An 8,578-nucleotide genomic window follows, 5' to 3' on the forward strand; every position below is an offset into this window, starting at 1 on the left:
AAACAATTAACAGAATTCATAGACCCCTGGCAAACCTAACCAAAGAACGGAAGGAACAAACAACATTTGCAAGGATGAGGGACGAAACAGAGGACATTACCACAGACACTGATGAAACAAAAGGATGATTACCCAGTACCATGAAGGTCTATACTCTAACAAATTCAACAAGTTTGAAGACATGGATTAACATTTGGAAACACAATTCCTCCCTAGACTATCCCAGATGGATGTCAAGAACCTCAACATAATGGAAGAAATAGAAATAAGGTAATCAAGGGATTACCAACAAAAAATCCCCTGGGCCAGATGACTTCACAGGAGAATTCTACCAAACATTCAAAGAAGTGACACCAATCCTATACAAAGTCTTCCATAACATAGAAAAGACAAAACTACCAAACTCTTTCTATGAAGCTAGTATAACTAAAGTGGACAAAGATACAAGAATCAAGAACAGACCAATATCCCTAATGAAAATTGATGCAAAAATCTTTAACAAAATAATGGCCAATAGAATGCAAAAACATATTAAAAAATAGTTCACCATGACCAAGTGGGATTCATACCAGGGATGCAGCGATGGTTCAGCATATGAAATATCATCATTTTTTACTACATTGGCAGGAAAAATGATAAGAACCACATGATAATATCGATAGATGTGGAAAAAAAACCAACATTCGACAACATCGAACACGCATTCCTGTTTTACACACTCAGAAGATGGGAATAGAAGGAAAACCCCTCAATCCTATACAAGTCATATATGAAAAATCAATAGTCGACATAGAAAAGACAAAAACAATTCCAATGAAAAAGGGAACCAGACAAGGATGCTCCTTGTCCTCACTCCTGCTTAACACCGTGCTGGAGGGCTTAGCTAACAATATAAGACAAAAAGGTTATTAAAGGTATTCATCTGGGGAAGGAAGAGATGAAATTGTCACTGTTCACAGATGATATGATTCTATATATCAAGGATCCCTTAAACGTCACAAGCGGGGTGTTGGAAGCAATAGAGGAATATGGCAGAGTGTCAGAATACAATATCAACAAACAAGTGTATTGGGCTGCTCTACACATCAGACAAAATCACAGAAGAGACGATTAAAAAGTTAGTACCCTTTACAATAGGCAAGCACAAATTGAAATAACTAGGGATATATCTGACTAAAAAAATGAAAGATTTGTATGAGGAAAATTATAAAACACTACTTCAAGAAATCAAGAGTGACCTCAACAAATGGATGAATATCCCATGCTCGTGCATTGGCAGACTCAATATAGTAAAGATGTCAGTTCTGCCCAAGGCACTATATAAGTTCTATGCTATCCAGTTATGAATACCACCATTCTTCTTCAAACAATTGGAAAAACAGATTACCAACTTCATATGGAGGGGGAAGGAGCCCAGAAATAGCAGAGACTGCTTCAAGAAGAAGGACAAAGTGGGAGGCGCTTGCTCTACTTGACTTTAGCACGTACTATATGGCCACAGTATTCAAAACAGTGTGGTACTGGTACAATGACAGATATTAAGATCAATGGAAAGGAGCTGAAGACCCAGAAATAAAAACATCAGCATATAAGCAACTGATTTTTGATAAGGGCCCCAATAATTATTAAATGGGAAGCAGATACAATTTTAAATAAATGGTGCTGGAGAAAAATGGATATTTATCTGCAGAAAAATGAAGCAAGACCATTACCTCACTCCATGCACAAGAATAAACTCGGGATGGATCACAGACCTTGAGATAAAACCCCAAACAATTAAGGTCATTAATGAGGGAATTGGGACAAACCTGTGAACCTTGGCACTGGGAATACACAGGCTACAAGAAATAGGGAAGGATACAAATACAGAGGAATCACAAAGAGACAAGCAGGATATACTGAAGATAAGACACCTGTGTACATCGGAATAATTCACCAAGAGAGTAATAAGAGAGTTCACCTACTGGGAAAACATCTTTAGCAATGACACCGCAGACAAAGGCCTTAATACTAAAATCTACAATACGTTGCGAGCTTACAATAAGAGGAAAACTAATTGCCCACTGGGGATGGGGGCACAGGACCTGAACAGAAGTTTCACAGTCTGAAATTCGAATGGCCAATAAACATAGGAGAAAATGTTCCCGATCATTAGCCATAAGAGAAATTCAAATCAAAACAACTATGAGATACCACCTAACACCCTGAAAGATAGCCCAATTAAAAAAATCAGAAGGAAACAAGTGTTGGAGGGGCTGTGGGGACAAAGGAACTTTCATCCACTGTTGATGGACCTGTAGGTATGTGCAGCCACTCTGGAAATCGATTTGGCAATTTCTCAAACAGATAGAAATTGAGTTACCATATGACCCACCAACCCCCCTAATGGGCATATACCCAGAAGAGGCAAGAAACAAACCACGGCCAGACATCTGTGCTCCAATGTTCATTGCAGCACAGTTCACAATCGCAAGGAGTTGGAAACAACCCAAATTTCCATCAAAAGATGAATGCATTAAAAAACTGTGGTACATACATACAATGGCGTACTATGCATGGCTAAAAAGCAGTGATGAACGCATGAAGCATATCGCCGCATGGGAAGAACTGGAGGACATTATGCTAAGTGAAGTAAGTCAAGCACAAAATGACAAGTATAACATGAGTCCGCTGAGGTAAGTTCACATTTATATATAAAAAAGAAGGAGCATAAGGGTCACAGGGAAAAAAACTGCTGTAGACGAACACTCCAGGGGTGAGGTCCAGGTAGTATGGCAGGGCCAGACCAAATCCAGGGGTAGATATGGCAGCCATCTAAAAAGGGGGTGGAGGGAGGAAAGAGGAAAGAAAAGAAAAGATGTGTGATGGGGGAATAGGGCACTGAGCCACCCAAGTGGAGGGTATTGCTTGTGTCTCCACAGGGAAAGAGGGACCAGATTTAAAGCCAGTGCCAGATGAATGCAGCCTGCCGTCAAGGAGTGTGGAGTCAGTGGAGGGGCCTGACGGCTCGGCCCCCATACCAGCTACATGGACAACTACCCCTCCCCCCAGAAGAATTGACTTGAGAGGATGGCACTGAAGCTGCAGCTAGGAGAAAGGGGCATGTTCGATCAGAGCAAATGGGAGCAAAGAAGGGGGAGGAAGAGAGAGTGGAGAACATCTTGACCCACCAGGCCTGGAGGACGATATCCCCGCTCTGAACAGCCCAGAGACAGAACGGACAATATGGCTGATCCCACTATGAGACACGTTGTCCCTTGATGGCCCAGGGCCCTTAGTGGGACAACACTGGAGACTCAGGGCCGGGACTGGCCCAGACTGACACTGTGACACTGAGGCAACCCACTAAATGCATGCAGCAGAGCAACCGTGGGAGCAGAGTAGAGAGCCCCTAGGGAGTCCAAAGGACAGACTCTGCGACCAGAGCATGGTTCCCCAACGGACCTGACTGAAGGACATGCCTAGAGATAAAAAATCAGACCTTGATCTATTTACAGGGCTTTCTTTCTTTAAAATTTTTTCTTTTAATTAAATTGTTCTTCTATGGGTTATTGGTTTCCCTTTTTATTATCATAGCTGTGTTCTCACTCATTGCCTATCTTCCTATGGCTTGATTTTTGGTGTATATTATTTTCTCTACAGATCTATCTAGATAAGATAGACTGGATGAATACACTGAAGGAGAAAACAATGGGACCAATGGTTCCAGGGGGACATGGGAGAGGGGGAGGCGGGGGTAAGGAGGTGGTGCTGACCAACCCAGGGACAGGGGCAAAACAAGTGATCCAAAATCAGTGGCAAGGAGGATGTGCAAGGACTGGTAGGGATTCAGCAAGGGTAATGTAACCGATAGAAATTACTGAAACCTAAATGAAAGCTGAGCATGATAGTGGGACAAGAGGAAAGTAAAAGGAAATAGAGGAAAGAACTAAGTGACAAAGGGTATTTATAGAGGTCTGAAAACTGACATGTACATATATAAATATATTTATTAGGAGGGTGGGGAAATAGATATACGTGCATATATTTATAGGGTTAGTATTATGGCAGCCGATGGGCATTTGGCCTCCACTCAAGCACTTACTCAATGCAAGAACATGTTCTTCTATTACATTGGCATTCCATGATGCACACCTTCACGACACGATTGCTGAAGAAAAATATGTACATGATGAGCAAATGTGGTGAAGAAAGCTCATGGTGCCTGGCTATCAAAAGATATAGCGTCTGCGGTCTTAAAGACTTGAAGATAGACAAGCGGCTATCTAGCTGAGAAGCATTAAGCCCACATGGAAGAAACACACCAGCCTGTCTGACCATGAGCTGTGGAAGGGACCAGTTATCAGATATCAAAGGACTAAACATCATGTCAGTGGGTGCCCACCTTTCTGATACGATCACTGAAGACAAACGTGTGCATAAGAAAATGTGGTGAAGAAAGCTGATGGTGCCCGGCTATCAAAAGATATAGCGTCTGTGGTCTTAAATGCTTGAAGATAAATAAGCGGCCATCTAGCTCAGAAGCCACAAAGCTCACATGTAAGAAGCACACCAGCCTGTGTGACCAAGAGCTGTCAAAAGGATCAGGTAGCATGAAGGACAGAGGAGACCAGGTCTCCAACATGAAAGGTGGGGTGGTGGTGAGAATCACATCATCGTGAAAGAGGGGGAGTGCATGATGGGGACCCAATGCCCACCTGTAGAGAGCTGAACACCCCTTCCAGAGGGGTAGTGAGGAGGAGATGGGCCACACAGGGTTCAGTGTAACAACAATGAAACTCAAAACCTTCCTCTAGTTCCTGAATGCTTCCTCCCCTCCCAATCATCATGACCCCAATCCTACCTTGCCTTGCGGACCTGGTTGTACCAGAGGATGTACAGCGGTGCAGTGGGGATCTGGAGGCACAGGGAATCTAGGACAGACGAACCCTTCAACACCAGCGGTGGGAGAGGTGACACCAGGAGGGAAGGGCATGTAGAAAGGGAGAACCGATCTCGGAGATCTATGTGTAACCTCCTCTCTGGGAGATTGTCAAGGGGGAGGCGGGTGAGGGGAGACGCCGGGGAGTGTAAGATAAGATATAATAATTATTTATAAACTATCAAGGGACCAGGGGTGGGATCGGGGAGGGAGGGGGATGGGGAAAAAAAAAAGGGAAACCGAACTGATTCCAGGAACCCAAGTGGAAGGTGAATTATGAGAGTGACGAGTGCAACGAATGTATAAGGGTGCTTTGCTCATTTGATGTATGCACAGATTGTGATAAGAGCCTTATGAGCCCCAATAAAAAGATAAAAAAAAAGAAAGAAAATGATTAGGGCAAAGAATGTACGGATGTGCTTTATACAATTGATGTATGTATATGGATATGTATGGATTGTGATAAGAGTTGTATGAGCCCCTAATAAAATGTAAATAAATAAATTAAAAAAAAAGGATCAGGTAGCAAGCATCAAAGAACAAAAAATCATATCATTGTAAATGTGGGTGAGTGCAGGGTGGAGATCCAGCCTATCGGTAGGAAACTGGACACCCCTGTACAGAAGGGTTGTGGGGAGGAGATGAGCCAGTCAGTTCTAGTTCTTAAATGCATCCTCCACCCCCACTATCATGATCCATATTCTACCTTACAAATCTGACTAGACCAGAGGATATACATTGGTCCAGAAAGCAACTGGAAACATTGGGATTCCAGGCCAGATGACCCCTTCAGGATCAGTGGCGAGAGTGGCGATGCCTGAAGGGTGGAGGGAATGTGGGGTGGAAAGGGGGAACTGATTACAGGAATCTACATATAGCCTCCTCCCTGGGATGGACAGCACAGAAGGTAACAGTGGGTGGGTGGGACGTCAGACAGTGTAATATATGACAAAATAATAATTTATTAATTATGAAGGGTTCATGAGGGAAGGGGGAGTGCAGAGGGAGGCGGAAAAAGGAGGAGCCGATATTAACGGCTCAAGTAGAAGGAAATAGTTTGAGAATGATGATGGTAACAAATGCACATATGTGCTTGACACAATGGATGTGTGTATGGATTGTGATAAGAATTGTACGATCCCCCAAGAAAATGATTCTTTTTTTAAAAAAAGACTGAACCATAGCATTTTGATTGGTATTTGAAAAAATGAGGTAAAAATATACGTATAAATTATAGATATATTTAAAAGTTAACAGGTAAATCCTAAATACAAGAAGAAAATATTAAGAAAAGAAGAAAAAATATATTGAAGGTTAAATAATGACAGAGTAAGAATAAAATACATAAGAGAAGTGGGAGAAGTCATAAATAAATGTTTATCATTTATGATTACATAATAACCAAAAATATTGTATATATATAAGAGAAATCTTACACAAAACCCCCAAATAGGTGTATAAACAGGGAGACATTATTTGTAGCAGATTTGAAGAGTTAGCTGATGTACTCAACAAATATTATTTAGCCATAAATTTTTGAATCCATATTGTGTTAGTCTGGGTACTTTAAAGAAACATGCTCTCTGGCTTGGGACTAGTTTGCGGCAAGATGGCCAAACACACCAAGAAGGTCGGGATCGTGGGCAAATATGGGACCTGTTACGCACCTCCCTCAGGAAAATGGTGAAGAAAATTGAAATCAGCCAACATGCTAAGTACACTTGCTCCTTTTGCGGCAAAACCAAGATGAAGAGATGCACTGTGGGCATCTGGCACTGCAGTTCCTGCATGAAGACAGTAGCCGGTGGGGCCTGGACCTACAATACCACCTCTGCTGTCCCAGTAAAGTCTGCCATCAGAAGACTGAAGGAATTGAAAGACCAGTAGAAGCTCCACTATCTGAAACCTCTCTGGCCTGTAATAAATGGGTTAATTTATGTAAAAAAAAAGTAATCTACAGAAACTCATTTATAAGAGACAGGTTTATATAAAGGTTAAGGGCGCATTAAGAAAACATTCCAACACAGTTTTATCCAAGCCCACAAGTACAACATTAACCCATTAACCCATATGTCTGATACCAATCCACAAAGTTCTCCTTTATCTCACAGAACAGATGCAATGATACCCATTGCAGGAGGAAAGCTGAGTCAGTGAATGTGTAAGCATCTTGGCGCTGGCAGGGGTCTCCACACGGCTGCTCCAGCACCTATGACTGCATCGGGGTAGATCCATGTGGCTTCTCCTTGGGGATGTCTTGCAGGAAGTGAGCCTTGCTAGTAGAAGCAGGGAACTGGCTATGGCAGCTGTACCCTGGTTTGACCATCAGAAAGCAAGAGACTCTAGAACTAGAAAGGCGAGACTCACTGAGCCATTTATCCCACCGCCCTTCAATTAACCCCATATGTGTTTATTGGCCAAGTTGGCACAATAAACTATCTAACATATTTTTTAAAACTCATAAACAAAAAAATTAAAAAAGGTACCAGGCAATTTAAATAAAAATGGACAATTTTAATTCTCAGTAGAATAAAGAAAATAGGAAGTGAAAGTGGAAACATGAATTCAAACTGAAACTAGAATTCAGCATTGTTTTATTGAATGAATTGGCTAAACATGTAAATACTGACGCTGTTGGGAGAGTAGTGAGCACGTGAGCTCATGCCCTTCCATGTGATGCAACGAAGGTCACACGTACTAAAATGTCACCTATGACCCACAATGTCTACTTTTGGCAATTTATTCAAGAGAAATCATCAACAATGCCTCTGGAGAGAAATTTATAAAGCTGCTTATTGACTTATTCGCTATAAGAGTAAATGTATAAACTCTGATTGAATCTGATGTTATTCAGGTTTATATTTCTTAGATTTACCACCCCCCCACCTTTTCATTGTGAATTAGTTGGGGTTTACATATCACCTTTGCATTCAACAATTTATAAAGCCTTCAACGACTCACCTGGTTTCCTTCCCTTTCTGCAATCTTTCTCATCTTCCTCTTTTTGTATGTTGTCTTCCCCTTAACCCAATTGAACACATATCCTCCCTCTAGCCTATTACTCCCTCCTCCCTTCCATACCCACCCAACTCTGTTTCATTTTGTATGATAACCTTTCCTTGGTTTTAAAAAAATAAATGACTGTAGTCTCATACCTTTGTCTTTTTGTGTTTGACCTATGTCACTCAGCATTATGCCCTCCCAATTCATCCATGTCATGAGGTGTTTCAAGTTTCATCATTATTCTTTAACGATGCAAAGGATTACATTGTGTGTAAGTACCAAAGTTTAGCTATCATTTCTTCCACAGACAGGCATTCAGGTTTGTTTCTATCTTCTTGCTATTGCGAACAGTGCTGTGATGAACATGAATGTGCATGCATTTGTGCTATGCTCTTTACTTCTGTGAGTTATATACCAAGTATTGGTATTGCTGGGTCATGTGGCTTTTTTAAATTCCCAATTGTTGGAGGAAGTGTCATATCACTTTCCAACATGGTTGTACAATTTTGCTGTCCCACCTGCAGTGTATGAGGGTTCCAATCTACTGACACCCCTCCATCATTTGCTCTTCTCTCTCTCTCTCTCTCTCTCTCTCTCTCTCTCTCTCTCTCTCTCTCTCTCTCTCTCTCTCTCTCTCTCTCTTTTCTTCTGTGT

This window comes from Tenrec ecaudatus, chromosome 12 (genome assembly GCF_050624435.1).
Source record: "Tenrec ecaudatus isolate mTenEca1 chromosome 12, mTenEca1.hap1, whole genome shotgun sequence".
NCBI classification, from domain to species: domain Eukaryota; kingdom Metazoa; phylum Chordata; class Mammalia; order Afrosoricida; family Tenrecidae; genus Tenrec; species Tenrec ecaudatus.